Below are 21,135 nucleotides of genomic sequence, written 5' to 3'. Positions count from 1 at the left end.
ACACTCAATCGTTTTTGTTTGCTATAAAAAAGTGCTGTTGTAATTATTTTTGTACATATCGGCCCTTTGCTTTCTTAATTTCTTTGTGGTATATGCCTAGGATTGCTATTGCTCGGCCAAAGGATAGACTCAGCTTACTGACTTTGGAGGTCTGTAGGACAAAGACTAAGAATCACTGGGTTGAGCCAAAGTATGAGGGGTTGGGAGCATGACAACCATTGAGGAATGAGTTCATACAGAATATCAGTGGTGTAAGGTACCATATGTGGCCTGTATTAGCTGTATGGCCAGGTCTCACAAGGAAAAATTTGACCTTCCATTCACCCTGTTACATATGGGGAGATATGCATGTATGCACATCTTTTAGGTACACTACCACATCATTAGCCCATCCTTGACAATCTCAGGGACTTTCTTATCAATAGCTTCTCGGGGAAGTATAGGTGGAGCGTGGGATCCAAGACATGCAGAACAGAATATCCAAATAAGGAACAGACTTCTGTGCTGCATTTAAGATGAATACAGTATGAGCTAGCCCAGGGAAGTCACACAACATTTTGACTGACCAATCAACCTCCTATGCACATGGGCCTATACCTCTGATTCACACTTGCACAAAGAAGGCTTTCTGCCAGGTATGCTTATATGTATAAATATCAGGGAAGATTGAAGAGGAGCTAGACAGGAATTCACATAATGTCTGCCAGCCATCCTGGACATTGACCCTCCTGTAAGTAAGTCTCCTTTAAATAAATTATAATTCTTTAACCCTGGAGCTTCCAATGGCTTTCTTCAGTATCAAGTTGCTATCTTTGGGGAGGAATGGGGGGAGGGACAGGGGAGGTATACATCTGAGCTCCTACTTGTACCCAACAATTGATGTAGTCAACAGGATACCTTACCCAACAAATGGCTAGAGAAAAGTCAGGTGGGGAAGCAGGTGGTTAGAATGCTCTTACATATTTGAATTAATTTCTAATCAATTCCCTATGTATCTTGAATATCTGACTTTAAGCAAAGAAATGTGCTATAAAATTTTCCTACTTAACAATTTCCCTTCGTATTTTAACTGCATTACATTTATTATGTAAAAATGTTCAATTTATGTAAACAAAATTGTCCATTTTATCTCTTGGTATCATCATTATACCTTTTTTCATCAAGAACTCTGCTTGATCCTGCAAAACTGCTGGTCTATATCCCAAACACATCCAAAAAAAGGGAAAAGGACCTATTTGTACAAAAATATTTATAGTAGCTCTTTTTTGCAATGGCTAAGAATTGGGAATCAAAGAGATGCCCATCAATTGGGGGATAGCTAAACAAGCATTATATATGATTGTGATGGAATATTATTGTGCTATAAGAAATGACAAACAGGATGATTTCAGAAAAACCTGGAATGACTTACATGAACCAATGCATAGTGAAGTGAACAGAACTAGGAGAATATTGTACACAGTAAAAGCAATATTGTTTGATAAAGAACTAACACTGAATGACTTAGCTATTCTCAGCAATACAATGATCCAAGACAATCCCAAAGAACTAACGATGAAGCATACGATCTGCCTCCAGAGAAAGAACTGATATTGACTGAATATAGACTGAAGCAGGCTTTTTTTCACTTTCATTTTTTTCTTTTATTCAAGTCTTCTTGTACAAAATAGGTAATAGGAAAATGTTTTACATAATTGCACATTTATAACCTATATCTGCTTACTATCTCAGGGAGAGGAGAGGACAGAGGGAGAGAGATAGTATTTGGAACTCAAAACTTTTAATAAAAATGTGGGGGTTTTTTTAATTTAAAGGAACTCCTCCTCTACCCAGCATTGAAAAAGTTATTTTCTTCCATTCTCTTCTAATTTGTTTGAACTATGACCTTTTATGTGTAGGTCTAAGTGAACAGTTGGTCTAATCCTCATTTCTGCCAAACTACAGTTTCTGTCAAAAACTGAATCCTTACTTCAGTCATTTGTGTCCTTGGATCTATGAAATACTATCCTACTGTGTTCCATTGCTTCTGGTTCATATGTAATTTTGTTCCACTGATCAACCTTTCTATTTTTTTAAATAAGCACCAAATAGTTTTTGGTGATTACTGATTTATGTATAGTTTGAGATCTGATACTGCTAGACTCCCTTCCTTCACACTTTATTTCAATATTTCCCTTGAGATTCTTAAACTTTTTTCCACCAGATGTTTGTAGGTCTAGTTCTGTAGAATAACTGTTCATCAGTTTTATGGGTATACCACTAAAAATTAATTTAGTAGTACTGACATGACCCAATTATGAGAAATTAACATCTCTCCCATTATTTAAAATCAGTGTTTCTGCAAAAATATTTTATAGTGTTATTTCTATAATTCCTCGAAGTAGATAACTAAATATTTTATATATTCAATAGTTATTCTGAACAGAATTTCTCTTTGTGCTGTTTTGTTGATAATATACAAAAATGTTAATGGTTTTTAGGGTTTACTTTATATCCTTTTACTTTACTGAGGTTTTTTCCAATTAATTTTTAATAGAATCTCTAGGGTTCCCCTAATAAGCCATCATATCTTCAAAAAACAAAATAGCTTTCCTTTTAGCTTATGCTCACTCACTTCATTTCTTTTTTTCTTATATTTTTGCTAGCATTTGTAGAACTATATCAAAGAACAGTGGTAACAAATTATATATATATATATATATATATATATATATATATATATATATATTTTTTTTTTTTTTTTTTTTGCGGGGCAATGGGGGTTAAGTGACTTGCCCAGGGTCACAGAGCTAGTAAGTGTCAAGTGTCTGAGGCCAGATTTGAACTCAGGTACTCCTGAATCCAGGGCCGGTGCTTCATCCACTACGCCACCTAGCTGCCCCAACAAATTATATCTTTACTTTACCGTGATCTTATTGGAAAGGTGTCAACCATTTTCCCATTTCAGATAAGGATATTCCTTGGTTTTAGATAGAAACTATTTATAATATTAAAGAAATATCCATTCATTGCAATGTTTTTAATATAAAAGGGTGCTGTAATTTATCAAAAGCTTATTTTGCATCTACTGACATAATCATGCAAATTTTATTCGGTTTGTTATTACTATGGTTTATCATGTTTATAGTTGAACCAACCCTAGTTTCCTCGTTTAAGTTCAACCTGGTCCTTGTAGATAATCTTTTCATTACAATGCTATAACCTCTTTCATCATATTTTATCCTATATCTTTACACTGATATTCATTTGGGATAGTGGTCCATAGTGTGGAAATTTATTTTGATTTGGGGACCCTACCTTTGGGCTGAGATTAGAAAGCCTTAGGTCCTCAGGTTTTTCCTTCTCTGTGTGGGAGGGGCTGGTGCCCCTTCTCCTCAGCTTCAGCTGAGCCAAAAAGCCCCATGGGCTGAGATGCCAGGTCAGACAGCTGTGGGGGAAAAGCCCCAGCTACCTCCACCCTGAGCGGATCTATCTTAGAGATCCCGGGCTTGTCCAGGCCGGCCTCTGGCGTAGCCCGTGTAGCAGTCCCTGGGCACACAGCAGGGAGCACAGGCCCCTGGAGCCCTGGGTGTAGGACGCATGGGACACTCTAGACCTAGTGCAGCTGGCAGATTAGCTTAGTGTGTGGGGGGCACAGGGAACCCAAGATTTGAGGGGTGAGAAGGAACATATATAAAGGGAGAATGCTGAAGGTCTAGGAGGAAGGGAGAGGCTGGAAGGTTAAGAGGTTGGAAAGGAATGGACAGAAAGGGACTACAAGGATACTAAGGGGACTGAGGTTATGTAAAGAGAGGAGGAGATGGTACAGAAGGTTAGAGAAACTGGGGGGCAGCAGAGAGCACAGAAGCGGTCAGCACAGGGCACACATTGGAGAAAGCAAGGAGGCCGGGGGACGCTGGAGCACTAGGAGAACGCTAGAAGAAGGTCTGATGGTACGCAGGAGGAGGCTAAAAAAGTTCCAGGCACAGCAGGTGGAAAGAGATGCACTGGAACGCAGTCAGGTTGTACATTTTATTTCCCTGTATTCTTAATTTTAAATTGTATCTCATAAATAAACCCTCTGCTTTTAAAATGGAAGAGGTTTCTTAATCTTTTGCTTATCAATTTGGGGAGTGGAGCAGTGTGGTGCAACTTTATAAATGGCCCATATTAAATTAATAGCAGTTGGATAACCAAACAGTCAACAATCCCAGATTAAGTACCCCAGTCCTCCCAAATTAGCCCCAGCAAATCAAAATATTTCTACATTTGAATGGCGACCCAGATGGGACTTACGGCCCAATTATAATTTTTCTAAACTTATAATTTTTCATAAGCCCAATTATATAATTTTTCAGACTAGATTAGCTAATAATTAATTTTTTTTACAACAGCAATGGCGTCAAACTCAAACAGAAAAGGATACCTTCCAGTGTATATGGACTTGGAGAGCCACAAATTAACACAATCTAAATTGTATTACATATGTTTTGTTAAACATTTCAGAATTACATTTTAATCAGGAGAGTTTTATCACCCTTGAGTTTGCCATTTCTGATCTAGAGTTTCCTTTATTTGTTTTTCCTCTCCCTGGTTGAGATATAAAGACCATAGTTGCATCCAAAAAAAAAAAAAAAAAGGAATTTGGCAGGATCCCTTCTGTTCCTATTTTTGATAGTGATTTACATGTTAGAATTTTTCAAATGTTTAATGCAATGTAATTGTAAATCCAAGTGGTCCTGGAATATACATACACCCAGACCAGAATGAATATAGTTAGAACACCATCATCATAAAGAACCCTCTAAATGCTCAAATAAATTTACCTTTCTTGGTTTCTTTTGATTTTTGTTCATATTTCAAAGTTCCTAATCAACTCTGTTCTTTTCATCTGGAATACTTAAAAGTCCTCTATTCCACTAAAGATCCATTTTTTTCTCCATAAAATTATACACAGCTCTGCGGGGTCTTATTTTTGGTATAAATCCTTATCTTTTGCCTTTCAGAATATTATATTCCAATATCTTCTCTCAATTATTGAATAAACTGCCAGGTTTTGTATGATCCTGAGTACAATTCCTTTTTACCCAAACCACCTCTTTACAGATGCTAACTGTAATTTTTTTCTTTAATGTGGGAGTGTGAATATTGGCTATGACATTCCTAGGACTTTTCCTTTAGAGATTTCTTTCAGGAGGTAATTGGTGGATTCTTCCTAGCTTTAATTTGCTCCCTCATCCTAACAGATCTGAGAAATTTTCATTCATGATTTTTTTTGTCAGTCAACAAGAATTTATTGAGCAATGACTATGTGCCAGGCACTGTACTAGGGATAAAAAGAAAGGTAAAAATTTCCCTAGCCCTCAGCATGCTCACATTCTAATGGAGGAAACAACACACAAATAACTCTATACGCTATATACAAAATATATACAAGAAAAATTGGAGGTAATTTAAGAGGGAAGGCACTGGCATCTCTTAAAATATAATGGACAAGTTTTTTGAGGGTTTTTTTAATCATGGTTTTAGAGAATCTAATGATTCTAAAATAGTGTTACTCTATCACTATGCTTTAACTAATTTTTTTAAGTACTTAAAAGGTAACTTGTGGAACATTTGGCACATATTTGATAAATATTGACATTATTTCATTCTCCATGGAGCCTTTAAAGTGTGGAAATTTATTTTGCTTTGGGGACCCTACCTTTGGGCTGAGATTGGAAAGCCTTAGGCCCTCAGGGTCTCTTTTGTGTGGGAGGGGCTGGTGCCCCTCCCCCTCTGCTTCAGCTGAGCCCAAAAGCCCCGTGGGCTATACAAGACACCAGGTCAGACAGCTGGGGGAAGAAAAAGCCCCCAGCTCCCTCCGACCTGAGTGGAGCTATCCGAGAGATCCTGAATAGCCTGTGCTGAGGCACGAGCTGCTCGAGCACAACACCACCCCACCCCCCCAGCCGCAGCGCTGGCTAGCGGATTAGCTTGGTCTGTGGGGGTGCAGGAAGCCTTGAGATTTGAGTGGAGAGAAGAAAAGGTATATATAGACCTGGGGGTTAAAAGCAGGGGAAGCTGACAAGCTATGGGGGCTGACAGGAGGACTGGAAGCCTGCGGACAAGACTCAGAGGTTCGGACTAGAGATGGGGCTACAAGGATGCAGGAGAAGACTAGAAGGACTAGGAGCAGGGAAAAGAGAGGCCGAAGGGCAGACTGACGGAGCAGACAGACAGAAGGAAGGTGAGAGAGAAACACAGGGGTTCAGCAGTGGCAGTAAGGAGAGGAAAGTTAGAAGCAGGGGGATTTACAAAGTGAAAGGGGCTTGGCTAAGGCCCTTATTGTATTAAAAAGGTTACAGGCCTTATTACAAACCAGGGAAAGTGTAACGTGCCCTGAGGCCGGAGGCAGCTAAGGCCCCTATTGTATTCAAGAAGTTCCAAGAGCAGCAGGGGGGAAAGAGATGCAGTGGAAAGAGACTGCAGGAAAGCAATCAGGTTGTACATTTTATTTCCCTGTATTCTTAATTTGAAATAGTATCTCATAAATAAACTCTGCTTTGATTATTTAATTAAGAGGCTTCTTAATATTTTGCTTATCAATTTGGGTGTGGAGCAGTGTGATGGAACTTTATAAACGGCCCATATTAAATTAAACAAAGTCAGATAGCCAGTCAGTTAGTCACAAGCCCCAGATTAGTACCCCAGTCAGATTAGCCCCCAAATTAGGCTAGTCATCAAAAATATTTTTACAAAAGATAATGCAGTTTTGCTGCTTCAATGTTTTAACAATGTCTATATTTTACTGTTGCCTTATCTGAGATCATGATTTCTACCACTGATTTTCTTTAGTTTGCCTGAACCATAATAAATTCTGCTCCATTTCCCCATTTTAACTGTGAATACTTATGGTTCAAGCATATTTATTATAAACAACATACTGTTAGTTTCTACCTTCTACACCATTCTTCTCCTCTCTCCAATTTTATGGGTAATTTCAATCCATTAACATTAACAGTTTTTTATTGTTAATCATCTATTTCCTTCAATCAAAAGCATATGTTTTTTTCTCTGTCATAAACAGTCAAAAAGACAACAAGGGAGAGTAAGAACATGATAAAAGAAAAGAAATGTGACTTAATATTAGTAATCTACAACTGAAACAGTAAATATCCACTCCCCTCAGACCCTAATCACTGATTCTTACACTTTTTTCCCTTTGTTATTAAGCCTCCTTCTACCATTTACCTTCCAGAATTTGTTTCTTTTGTTTCTATACCCTCCTCAATACCACTCCATCTCTTTTTTTTTTTTTTTTTTGCAGGGCAATGAGGGTTAAGTGACTTGCCCAGGGTCACACAACTAGTAAGTGTCAAGTGTCTGAGGCCGGATTTGAACTCAGGTCCTCCTGAATCCAGGGCCAGTGCTTTATCCACCGCGCCACCTAGCTGCCCCCCACTTCATCTCTTAAACTCCACCCTCTCCCTCTCCCTGTTTCTGCCTATTTCTCTGTTGAATTTAATGTATTTCGACACTAAACACTGTGTGTGCAATACCACTTTGTTGGGGTCAGATAAGTGAAAGTTCCATGCCAACCCCCTTCCCTCCAAGTCTGTAAAGTCTCTTCCCTGGTTCATTACTTTGCATTCTTTCCGTTCCCCTTTCTTTCTTCCCATTTCATAAAAAATCTTTAAGAGAACATTTTCAAGTTCAACCAACTATTCCAAAAAACAGAAGTTGAGGAAAACCTAAGTATAGATGAAACTGTTTTAGTATCATTACCCAAGAACCTGACACATTTCAAAGTTACTGGCAGTTAACCCCAAAAAGATAGACTTCTCTCTCCTTCACCTCTTACATCCAATCATCCACCAAGTCCTGACAATTCTTTTTCTTTTTTTTTTTTGCGGGGCAATGGGGGTTAAGTGACTTGCCCAGGGTCACACAGCTAGTAAGTGTCAAGTGTCTGAGGCCAGATTTGAACTCAGGTACTCCTGAATCCAGGGCTGGTGCTTTATCCACTGCGCGACCTAGCCACCCCGTGACAATTCTTTTTCAACAATTTTTCTTACATTTATTAGCCCCCTCCTTTTGCAGTTCTAGTTTAGGCTCTCATAACCTGATATCTCTATTACTGCAACTAGTTCTTCCTACCTCCAATTTCTCCCCTACTCCAATTCATTGGTGGTAATCCCTACCAGATTAATCTCCTTATGTATCTTTTTAATTGTGTTATTTCCCTAATGATGGGTAACTAGGTGGGACAATGGATAGGGTGCTAGGCCTGGAGTCAGGAAGACCAAAATTCAAATTCAGCCTTAGACATTTACTAGCTGTACGACCCTGGGCTATTCAACCTTGTTTGTCTCAATTTCCTCATCTGTAAAATGAGCTGGAGAAGAAAATGGAAAACCATTCCAATTTCTTTGCCAAGGAAACCCCAAATGGTGTCACAAAGTTTCAGATACAACTGAAAAAAAAAAGAAACAAACAACATTTCCCTCATCAAAACTTGTCGAATGGCTCCCACAGACTACAAAATAAAGTCCAATCCTCTTAACTGGATATTCAAAGCTTTTCACAGTCTGAGCCCTTTAATCTTATTACTCTGGCCCAAAATTTATTCATCCCAATTCATCCCAATCCCTTCCCAATTCATCACTATACAGCTATCAAAGTGATTTTCTGAAAGCAGAAGTCTGACTATATCACTCCCAATGGCTCCCTATTGCCTCTTGGATCAAATACTAATTCTTCCATTTGTCCTTGAAAGTCCTTCATAAACTGGCTCCAGCCTATCTTTCCTGGTATTCCTTCCATTGATGTTTTCCATTGCAACAAATAAAATGGCTTGCTGCTTCCTATAAATGACACTCCAATGCCTGTCTCTTAGTCACTGCCCAGGCTGTGGAATGCTCCCTGCCTCAGTCACCTCTTCCCTAGTGGAATCCTTAGGCTGATTCACATAATACTTCCTTTGTGATACCCTTCCAGATCCTCACAGCAGGAAGCACTTCCTCTCCCTCAAAATCACTTTGTAATTACTTTATATTGACTTATCTGTGTACACATTGTTTCCACCCAATAGAATTTAAGGGAGAAACTTTCAAGATTGTTGTCTTTGTATTGCCAGTGATTAGCAAAGTGAATAGGACATAGGATCACACATCTAAAGCCACCTAGTCCAAACATCTCATTTTATAGGGAAGAAAATTTAAGCCCAGGAATATTAAATGATAGTTAAGTAGTTTAGCAGATTGAGCACTGGACCTGGAAATAAGAAGACCTAAGTTCAAAGTCAGCCTCAGATACTTACTAGCTGAGTGACCCTAGGCAACTAACTGCTATCTGTCTCAATTTCCCCATCTGTAACAGGATAACAATAATAATAATAATAACAGTGTTGTTCTGCAGAGAATATGCAATGCAATGTTTGTCAAGCATATTGCAAATACTAAAGTGCTATATAAATGTAAGCTATTTTTATCATTAGCCCCAGGTCACACAGGGATAAAGTATCAGAAGCAAGATTTGAATCCAAATATTCTGACTCCAGAGTCAGTATGTTTTCCAATGCACAACAATGTCTCCCACACAGTGGATATATAATAAATGCTTGTTGAATGGAATAGATATTCCTACAAAGGGACATCCTGTTAAGTTAATGTCATACAATGGAAAGAGTACTAAGAGTATCTTATGGTGTGATCTTGGGCAAATCATTTTACTTCCCTGGGCCTCAGAGTATATAAAAGGATATAGTGTGAAATAGATCTAGAAAGGTTATCTAAATTTAAATTTAAAGGTTGTCTAAATGTAAAGGGATTTAATTGTCAAGTGTGAGAAAATAATGGGATTTGGCAGATACTCAAAGGCCCCACCTGGAGATTAATCTAAACTGATTGAATTAAGTGAGAGTGATCAACTTTACTGATTAGCCTACTTCAAGTTAATTAGATTGTAACCACACCTGGCCAGCCCTTAAGAGGGTGGTGGTCTCAGAAGCTAAGGACTTTAAACTCAACAGGAGACCACCTTCAAGTCCAGTGAACCAATGGATTTGGATGATGTTAACCAATCAGATTGAAGCAGTGTGTAAGGACTACCTATGCTCTGGACGTATAAGAAGCTTCCACACTCACTTTGTAGGGGCAGTTCATGGCTGAAGCAGGCTTGTGGTGGAGGACTTGAGGAAGAACCAGAACAGGCTGGAACTCTAGGCTAAATAGGCCTTTTCTTAACTTTCTGAACTCCACATGTTCTCTTTTTACTAATACCTGGTATGCTTTAATAAATGCTTAATGCCCAAAGACTGGTGCTAAAGCTTTTACTTTAAATTAACCAAACATTTAGATTTTAAACATCACACAAGCTTAGGAAATTGTATTTTATTGTATAATAGGAAACCACTGAAGATGCTTGAGTGGGGGAAATGTCATGATATTATCTGTACCTTATGAAAAATATTTTTGTAGTTGTATGGAGGATGCATTAGAGAGAAGAAAACCTGAAAAAATGGAGAACAATCTGGAGGCAATAATCCAGATGAAAGGTGATGAGAGACTTACCTAGGGTGGTTGCCTCATGGCTAGAGAAAAGGAGATTGATGTGAGAAATCCTTCGAAGGTAGAATTGACAAGACTTTGATAACTGATGAAAACCGATAAATTAGTGGAAGGAGATTGGAAAGTAGAGAATGATTCTAAGACTGCAAATATGATCAATTAGAAAGATGAAGATGCCTTCAATAAAAATAAGGAAGTATGAAGCAAAGGCAGGTTTTCAGGAAAAAGATCTTGATATTCACTGTAGATGTGCTGAGCTTGAGCTGACTATGACACAATTAGATAAAGGTGTGTTACAATAGCTGATGAACATCTAGAGCTCAGAAGAAGGATTAGGGTGTCATCTACACAGATATGGGGGGCAGCTAGGTGGCGCAGTGGATAAAGCACCGGCCCTGGATTCAGGAGTACCTGAGTTCAAATCCGGCCTCAGACACTTGACACTTACTAGCTGTGTGACCCTGGGCAAGTCATTTAATCCCCATTGCCCCGCAAAAACAAAAAAAACCCAACATCTACACAGATATGATCATTGAGCCCATAACCTCAAAGAAAGAATTATAAGAAAGGCCAAGAGATATACTTGTATATCTGAATTCCCTTTATACTACTGGTTATATCATCAATGGTTTAAAAAAAGTAGAGTAATAGGCCTAGACGGAAGTTAGAGATTTCCTATTTACAGTTCTTGTGTTTGTGGCTCTTGTTAAATTAGATCACCGTATACATAACTCAAATTCTCACTATATTTATTCCTTTTAAGGATATTTAAAAATAATTTAAGGATTGATAGCTCTAACAGCTCAAAGAGCTTTTGAAAATAAGGAACAACAATTATAGTAATTTGTATCCAAATAGCATGATTTCTAAAAAGTTGACCCTAAATTAATTTTAAGAAATAACGCATTTATATAGCCTCAAGTTTTATAAAAGTATTTTCCTCAAATAGTTACTATTTTATCCCCATTTTATTAAAAATGAGCCTGAAACACTAAGAAGTTATGACTTGTACATGATCACACAGTTATAAAGTAACCAAGCCAAGATCTGACCTTGTTTCTTGACTCCAAGTCCATACCATTATACCTCTAATATAAACCCACTCTTCAAATAAGCCCAGTGGTGAAAAGCTAATAATCCGTTTTTTATGTAAAATTTTTGTGGATTGGATTTTCTTTTAGCAAGCCTCATCTGTGAATAAAATTATTCTTTTTTTTGTGTGTGAGGTAATTGGGATTAAGTGACTTGCCCAGGGTCACACAGCTAATAAGTGTTAAGTGTCTGAGGTCGGATTTGAACTCAGGTCCTCCTGAATCCAGGGCTGGTGTTTTATCCACTGTGCCACCTAGCTGCCCCTAAAATTATTCTTAAATGGGGGCAGCTAGGTGGCGCAATGGATAAGGTACTAGCCTTGGATTCAGGAGGACCTGAGTTCAAACCCAGCCTCAGACACTTACTAGCTGTGTGACCCTGGGCAAGTCACTTAAACCCCATTGCCCTGCAAAAAAAAAAAAAAATTATTCTTAAACCCAAAATAACTACATTTCCAAGGTCCAGTTTCTACTTCTTCTTTCCCTCAAATACAGAAACGCCAAAAGAAAACATACTTCCTTACAAAGCAAACCCCCAAAATTCCTTACTGCTCTCCTCTGAGATCTGTGCTTTCCTTATAAACATACCTCTCCTTTCTATCATTTCGTCAGGACCACGAAGTTTGGGGCAAACAGCCTATTCAGTATGTTTGATGAACTTTGGCTGCCCCCTCTACTTTTCCCAAACCACCTATAGATAAATAAAACAAGAGGTAAAGACACCTACAACTTTAAAGTTTTTAAAATAATAAAAATAAAGTTAATTTACTCTCTTTATACACATGACATACTATAAACTTCATGAGAACAGGGGCCTTATCTCTTTCTTGGTTGCATGCCCAACCCCCACACCCCTCACCAGTTCCTATCATAGTGCTTTGCATATAGCAAATACATAATAAATGTTGAAATGAACATATCAGAGATCAGAAAGAATATTGACGCCATCCAAGTGCACAACCAGCAAATCTTTATCCACAAGCACACAGGCCAAAGGGTATTCTCTACAATTACAAAAGTCAAATTTACATTTTGAAGATACATAAATGCAATTTCTTCAGCCTGTTCAGTTTGCTTTAATAACATATGGTATGTATGGTAGCACATCCCCAGAGTACATCAATACATTCAACACCATTATACTGTATGTCAATCTTGTGATTTAAAGAAAACCAATACCTCAAATGAACATGATCCTTTTGATTTTGATTTCTTGACTTACTCCTGAAATCAAGCACTTGAATACAGTAAATTACCCATACATCCCCACCCTATCCCACTCTTAAATGAAAAAATATATTTTATAAGCTGATTGGTTCTGGAGATGCTTCTCAGATGAAAATGAACTAAGCTGTATGCTTAAAATTTTTTATTTTCCCTGAAATCAGGAAAATCTAGTTCCTCTTAGGCCTGACCTTGTTTTTTGTAGTTTCTGGACCTATGAATCCTTTCTAACTTCTGACTGAATTGACATTTGCTTATTTCTAAGACTATTGTCAGCAAGAGGCCTAATATAATATTCCTGAAAAGTGGTGCTTGCCTATATAAAAATCAATCAGAGAACATCCCTGCAACCTGTTCTGAAATAAGGAACAGTACGTTTATTAAAAAAATAAGTGGCAAATGGTTAGAGGTACCCCACATTACCAAAGGGTACTAGGATAGAAATTTCTGACAAGAAATAGAATAGAAAAATGGAAACTACATCCACTTGCACAGAGTCATGGGATAAGCTATAAACATTCATTTAGAATAACTGATACAAATTTGTGGGTTCACCTATTAGGGACTAAAAAGTAAATAAATCCAGAGAACCAACTCATACAAAGCACAATTTTTACACTTCTTTCTAATAACTAGGACTGGACGAGTGAAATCCAATAACACAGCTAATTAGGGCTCCCGTCCCCAACTCCCAGAAAAGAAATTAAAAATAATTCAAATAAAGGTCTTCTACATTAATACTCAGTTGTCCTCTAGAGTGTGTGTGTGTGTGTGTGTGTGTGTGTGTGTGTATAGATATGTATCACACATACACATATATCTTCCAACTCAAATGACTAGTTTAGACTTTCACATACAAGTATTGGAGGAGGCTGCCTTGCACAGTGACTTTCTCAATGGAGATTCATTCCATTAGGTACCAAATCTTCCACAAATACACAGACACAGAATTATAAAGTAGGAAGTTCCCTGTATAGCATCTCATGCCTGAACAAGGACACCTTCTATAATATTTCCAGACAAGTGGTCATCAAGACCACCTGTTTACCCATTCCACTTCTAGAAAACCCTAATTATTGGGAAGTTTCTCATTGCAGTAAGCCTCGATCTCCTTTTGCAATTTTCCATGGTATCATGGAAAGAGATATCATGGACTTGGATCCTAAGCAGGGGTGTAGTGAAAAGAGTGCCACATTTAGAATCAGAGGACCAAATCTGACACATTCTACATATGTGTCACCTTGGGCAAGTTATTCTCCTTTTCTTGGGCCTCAGCTTCCTTGTATGTAAAATGAAAAGGTTGATCTCTAAGATCTCACTCAACTCTAAATCTGGGGGGGGGGGGGCCGCGGGGCAACGGGTTAAAGTGACTTGCCCAGGGTCACACAGCTAGTACGTGTCAAGTGTCTGAGGCCAGATTTGAACTCAGGTCCTCCTGAATCCAAGGCCAGTGCTCTAACCACTGCACCACCTAGCTGCCCCCTCAGCTCTAACTCTTAAAACTTATAGTCCTGCCTACTAGGGCCAAGGAGAGTACTCTAATCCGATTTCATTTGAAATTCTGCCTTCTGAAAGATGACTTTCCCAACTCCTCATCCCTCCCTTCACTGTAGTGCCTTCTCTCTGGGATCACCTCTGGCATACAGGATGTTGCAAAAAGTCTTAGGGCAGTTTTAAGCTCTTAATGGTATTAAGATAATACCATACAAATAGTACCAAGTGTGTGTCCAATTACAGTGAAACTAACCTTCAAACATAAAGATATGCTGGGCTTTTATATCTTGCTTGAAATGGACTTGAAGGCCAACTGCAATTAGTCTTAAGCCTTCTGGGACACCCTACACATTTTATATGTACAGTTTTGTTCGCACACTGTGTCCTTCCATTAAAATGTGAGCTTCTTGAGGGCTGGAACCATTTTTTGGGGGGGGGAGGGGGGAGGCGTCTTTCTCTGAATGTATCCCCAGCACTTAGCATAGTGACGGACACATAGCAGGCGGTTAATAAATGCTTGCTGATTGGCCTATTCAACATAGCATCTCTTTAAAAAACTGAAGACTGCAATAATCAACCGAACCTCCTAGGGCATGGTCTCCAGTCCCGAAGCATCTGCCTCTTGCCCACCTGGCCGCCCTCCTTAGGTTCATGTGTTTTTTTTTTTTCAATAAGGCACCCAGCAGAAGACTCAATACAAGAGATGTGGGACTGACCAAAGAGGAGAAAGCAGCTGTCACTCTGTGTGCCGCTGTGAATGCAACCAAAGAACAAATTCACGTCCGTTTCCCTAAGTTGCGACCTCGTTGGGTAACGTAGCTGACAGCCCCTGGCCTAAGGACTCCCTCCCTCTCGACCCTTCCGGCCCCAATACTCAGAGAACCAGGGCCCAGCAAAACCCCTGGGGGCTGGGGAGGGAGGATGAGGACAGGGACTGGATGGGGAGTGGCACATACCTAAGAAAGGAGAGGGCCGGAGGCCCTCAGCGCCTAATCATCGCTAACTCCAACCTAGCCGTTGCAAAAAGTTGCAACTGACCAGAAGCAGCCGGCGCAACTGACTCTTCTCTTCCCCAGACTCCGCAGCTATGGCAACTTGAACTAGCCGCCCAGCCGTGGATGCTGTAGTGGACCCCCCGCTGCTGCCCCGTGGCCTTCTGGGAGATGTAGTCCATGTAGCTGGTGACGGCGACGGACCAACCACAGAGACAACGAGAGGAGAGAAAATGGACTGCAAGTCCCATGAAGAGTTGTGGGGGAGCCGCCCGGTGGTTCTCCCGGAAGAAGCCTAGAAGCCTGTACCCGCGTCCCAGGACTTAGAAAGACGTCTGGCAACTGCCCCAGCTGCGTCCCTTCCCCTTCCCTCTTCCTATAATTTGGTTTAAAGGGCCAGTAACCTGAGAGGGGAAATTATCTGGAGCAATGTCAACAGGTGGTGCGGATTTCTCATGCTTTTATACTCCTGCTGATTGAGGGAGGACCCCGGCTCCAACAGTGATGGATGTGGACACACTGTATTAGGTCCTTTGGTCTAACCAAAAGTCTTATGATCATGAACCAGCCACAAGTCTGATGACTCTATATTCATTACATTTTCCACCAACTCCAAATTACTTCTTCAGTGACTCCCCATTGCCCTTAGGATAAAAAAACAAATTATCCTGTTTTGGTCTGTAAAGTCCGGCACAATATAGCACAATACCACCTATCTGTGCAGATTTAAGTGTTAATTTCCCTCATTCACTCTCTTTTTCAACCAATCAGACCTTCTTCCGGTTCCCCATCTGACATTCCAGCTCCCACCTCTGTGTCTTTGCACAAGCAGCTCTCCTCATACAGAAATAGGTGGGCTACACGCCACACCCCAACCTCTTGAAGGTGCAGATCCCTTAAAATTTCAACCCAAACTTACACGAAGTGAGACAAAGTGAAATGAGCAGAACACTGTACACAATAACAGCAATATTGCACGTTGACCAATTTTGCATGACTTACCTATACTCAATTCCAAAGAACTCACGATGAAAAATGCGATCCACCTCCAGAGAAAGAACTGTTGGAGTCTGAAGGCAGATCGAAGCATACTATTTTTCACTGTCTTCATTTTTTTTTTCATGATCCCCTCCCCCCATCACTGGGTCTGTGTCTTCTTTCACGACATGACTAATATGGAAATGTTTTGCATAACTGCACATTATAACCTGCATCAAAGTGCTTACCGTCTGGGGGAAGGGATATAAGGGAGGGAGAAAATTTGGAACTCAATTTTTTTTTAATGAATGTTTAAAAAATATCATTACATGTTAATTGGGGGGGATAAAGTATTTTTTTTTTATTTCAGCTCAAGTTTAATCTTTTTCTAGAAGATTTTCCTGACAATTGAAGACTGCAATCATCTCATTTCCCTCAGTTGTTATTGCCACTAGAATCAGTGAGTCGTTAATAAATATTTATTAAGCTTGGGGATACAAAGAAATTTGACATATGTATTTACCTGTGAACATGTATAATTATAATAGTTAGCATTTCTGTGATATATTAATGTTTGCAAACAACTTAACAAATATCTCATTTTATCCTCACAACACCCTGGGAGGTAGGGACTATTTTTAATCCCCTTTTTATAGATGAAGAAAGTAAGGCAGACCAAAGTTAAGTGACTTTCGGCAGCCACAGAGCTAGTAAGAGTCTGAGGATGGTTGGACTGAGGATCTGCCTGACTGCAGGTCCAGCTCACTCTATCCACTGAACCACCTTATCTGCATTTGGAGACATTTCCATGGTAGAGAAAAGCTTCAGTGATTAGCAAGAGGGATGTGTGAATCAGAATATAGGGATTGATTCAAACATGCAAGAGTAAGCACACAAAATAGAGGTTAGAGAGACAGACTAGAGTAGGGATGACTTTCCTAGCTGGAATTTCAGAGCCACTGGACTTCACTTCTACCCTGATCCAAGTTAGAATAGATGAGACCTGGGGGAGAGATTGTCAATGAAGTTTTCTTTACAAGTAACATGCCGACAAGTGCCAGGATAGTATCCTCCCCGGGTAAATGTTTATTCCTAATCTTTATTCTTACTCTTTAAATTCTATTTAAATCTTCTGTTTTAAATTATACTAATGCTCACTAGAGAGATGAATCCTAACTGTTCCTGGTTGTATGTTTCATTATTTCTGAAGGGGAAAGGGTAAGAGAAGAAGAAAGGGGGGGGGGAGGAGAAGAAACATAGTCAGAACACACTTTTAAGATTAATCTGCATTAACATTTTCTCCATCACTGTCTTAAGTCCAGACAGTCAGCAAAATAAAGAAACCAAACTCTTATTTGCAGCATTTGCTGACTTCAGAAGTGTAACTGCTCCCTAAAAATTTTAAAAATTGACTCCCAGAAGGAATTGGAGCTAGCTCTTTCACACTCCTGAAAAGGAGAGGAGAAAAGTACAGATAGAGTATGTGAGAGACAATGAGGATGAACTCACTCAGAATGTCAGAATGAAAAAAATTCTTCTACCCTATTGGGCCAGAGGGCTCCTGAGTGAAATGAGAGACTAATTTAAGGATTATTATATTTTATAAACTTTCTAAAACATAGCAAACTTAAATCTAGGGTTTCCCCTTAATGAAATTCTGAGACATAAGGAAGCAAATTTAAGTGATGGAAGGAGGCTGACTAAATAAAAGGGAAATTTCTAGATTGCCCCAAATGTATGTAAGGGAAGTCCCCATTTTATTAAAAGAATGTGGGGTGGGGTGTTTGAAGTCAGGAATACCTGAGTTCAAATCAGACCTCACACACTTTCTCATTGGCTCACCCTGGGCAAATCACTTAACCTCCATCTGTCTTAGTTTTGTGATGTTTAAAATCTAATGTGTGTGTCCTTACTGCCCCCCCCTGCCCCGCCCCAGTGTGGGGGGAGAATTAGCTAAGGTTTACTTATAAATTCAGCAACAATTTAGGCTTTTAAGCATTTATTAAAGTATATTAGGGGTTAGCAAAGAGAGAGAGAGAGAAAGCCACCTTTACCTAGTTATCCAAGAGAGAATACGTGAAGTTCAGAAAGATAGGAAACCTGTCTACCCTGGCCTGCTTCTTCTGCCACCTGAGTCTCCTCCAGTGGAAGCTCTGTAAGGGACAGGAAGAGGGGCGGTCCCCACACACAGCTCCAAGCTAATTGGCTGGTCGAATTCAAGTCCATTGATTGACATGACCTAAAGGCTGTCTGTGAATAGAGGTAACTTCAGGGTGCCAATCTGACCTTCGAAATCTCAGAAAGGTCACCTCATGCTTTCTTGGTTCTCACAGTTCCTCAACTGTAAAAAGTAGGGATAATAATAGCACCTACCTCTTAGGGTTCTTAAAGAGATGAAATAAAATATTTGTAAAGTGCTTAGCATAATGCATGGCACATAGGCACATCTATATAAATGCTAATTATTAATATTATTATGTATAATATATTAATGTTATCATGTCTAATTAATATTATTATGTATAAGCTCACAAAATACAATGTGAACACCTATATTTAATAGCCTTTGTTTCACACCATTAAAAATTCAAATTTTTTTGCAAAGCACCTACAAGAATCCCTAAAAAGATACAGAAACACTTAGAGCTTTCAGATAACCTGCCTCTCCCTCACTACTAACCCCACAAAAGGGAGTGAATTTGGGCTTATACTCTGGCTAAGACCCTGGAGTGGGCAGGGCCCAGCCATGACCTGAGTTTATGTTTGACACTGGAACAAAGTGAGACATCCATGAAGTCATTCAATAGTTGACAAAAGAGCCATAATAGAGAAGCCTATTCAACAAGGAGAGGCTTTATGAAGGTGAACACTGTTAATATGAATGTATGGATCACCTAAATTTGATGGAGCTGCCTTATTATCCAAATGGATTTTATGAGACCCTAGATTAATAGGAGCAAAATGCCCTTTGCTCAGACTTCAAACTGAAGCCAGACAGTCCCTAATTACTTTCCCCAAAAGAATAAACAAATTTAAATGTCCCTTTGAAATTCTTATTCACTATCTCCTTTCCCAAGAAAATAAATAGATCTTATTGTTCTCCTGATCAACTATCTAGAAATCCCTGCCTTTGATTATACCCTTCCCAGATCCACATAATCTAACCACAGCATCTGCTTTAAAATGAGCTGTTAAACTGATTTGTATTGTTTAACTAATTTACATTTGTAGTATTTGCTTTGGGCTGATTTGCATCATGCCTAGTGAAGTTATTTTGTAACCAGTAAGCAAAGAAACCTTAAAAACCTTTAGAAAGAGGGAGTCTTTGAGCTCCCTACTTTGGAAGGGTCTCCGGCATGATCATGCTTATACTGTTTCTTGGGACAAAATAAATTGATATTATGCTTTCCTGTCTGTCTTTGGTCTGGTTTTTCCTGTAGGAGAAATTATGAAAAATAATTTCTCTGATTTAATCTGGTTTTGTCCTGTAGGAGACATGTTCTCTGATCTGTCTTTTGTAGGAGATATTATATAATTTATTTCTCTGATCTGTTTATTATTATTTTTGTAGGAGACAGGTAAATAAAAACTATATTTAATTTTCAACAACACAAACGCAAGAACTTTTAAGCTTGGGGTTACTCATTAAATACAAAACTGAGACTCCTATCAAGTCATCTGGGATAACACATTCTGCTTCTGTCATGTGCTTCTATTGGAAATTTCACAATAACCCAGTTTTTATCCTCTGCTAAAATGAGAAAGCCCATTGTCAGGATATCTCCTTTCAGGCTCTGTATCAATTCATGTCTATTATTGTCATGTGCTTCAGCTGCAAGTTGCCATCAATTCTCCTGGGGCTGTATCAAGAAGAAATCCCTTTCCTCTCACTCCTAGTTGCTATCCTCTGTAAGAAGATACAGGCAGGGGCAGCTAGGTGGCGCAGTGGATAAAGCACCGGCCCTGAATTCAGGAGTTCCTGAGTTCAAATCCGTCCTCAGACACTTGACACTTACTAGCTGTGTGACCCTGGGCAAGTCACTTAACCCCCATTGCCCCGCAAAAACAAAAAAAAAAGATATCTTTTCCTCTTTTTTATTCTGTTGTAAGGAATGGCTCTTAGGGTGAGGAAGGTGGGAAAATATATTGGAAAATGAAGAACACATAGGAACAAAACACATCAGTAAATCTTTTAAGAACAAAAGGAAGTGAAGAAAGAAAGGGAAGGAGGAAGGAAGGAAGGAAGGAAGGAAGGAAGGAAGGAAGGAAGGAAGGAAGGAAGGAAGGAAGGAAGGAAGGAAGGAAGGAAGGAAGGAAGGAAGGAAAAAAGACATTTTTATGGGATTTGACTATATGTGTGTTGAAAAGTGGACAAGGGTCTGAAAGGAAATTGTCACCACAGTGAACAAAAGAGCTCATCACTTAATTGTATATGAAAACAAGTGTTTGTCTCCACACCCTGCCACCATCATGATGCTCTAGAACTTTCCACCAAGATGACACAATTTCTGAACCAAATGGCTTCAACCCTGGGAAATACTGGAGGGAGGGACTAAGGTCTCTCTGGGGCACAATGACAGAGAGGAAAAGGAGGGGCATAGGGAAACATCTCTCTACTATTGCTTTAACTGCCATAGCCACTGCACTTAAGGGAGAAGGACATGTATAATATGATGGGAAAAGACTGTAGCTGTGGAATTCAGGCCACTTGAAGCCAAGGCAGAAAGACTATAAGTGTCTTTGCCAGAATTACAGTTGTGACAGTCGTCTTCTCCCCTTCTCCCTTCTCCCTTCTCCTTTCTCCCTTTTCCCTCCAGGGATCACATT

At 39.3% G+C, this 21,135-nt stretch overlaps 1 protein-coding gene across 1 annotated transcript in view; it reads right to left on the bottom strand.

Moving 5' to 3' along the window:
- The window catches only part of CEP128 (centrosomal protein 128), a 235,161-nt gene extending 219,697 nt beyond the window's left edge, over positions 1–15,464 (bottom strand). The window contains exon 1 of the mRNA XM_043986021.1: positions 15,295–15,464. The gene's annotated coding sequence lies outside the window, so the exon portion shown is untranslated. The remainder of the gene's footprint in view (positions 1–15,294) is intronic.
- Positions 15,465–21,135: the final 5,671 nt, after the last annotated feature.

Source organism: Dromiciops gliroides, chromosome 2 (genome assembly GCF_019393635.1).
Source record: "Dromiciops gliroides isolate mDroGli1 chromosome 2, mDroGli1.pri, whole genome shotgun sequence".
NCBI classification, from domain to species: domain Eukaryota; kingdom Metazoa; phylum Chordata; class Mammalia; order Microbiotheria; family Microbiotheriidae; genus Dromiciops; species Dromiciops gliroides.
Note: the sequence above shows the minus strand (reverse complement) of the source record. Positions and strands in the feature narration are given on the sequence as shown.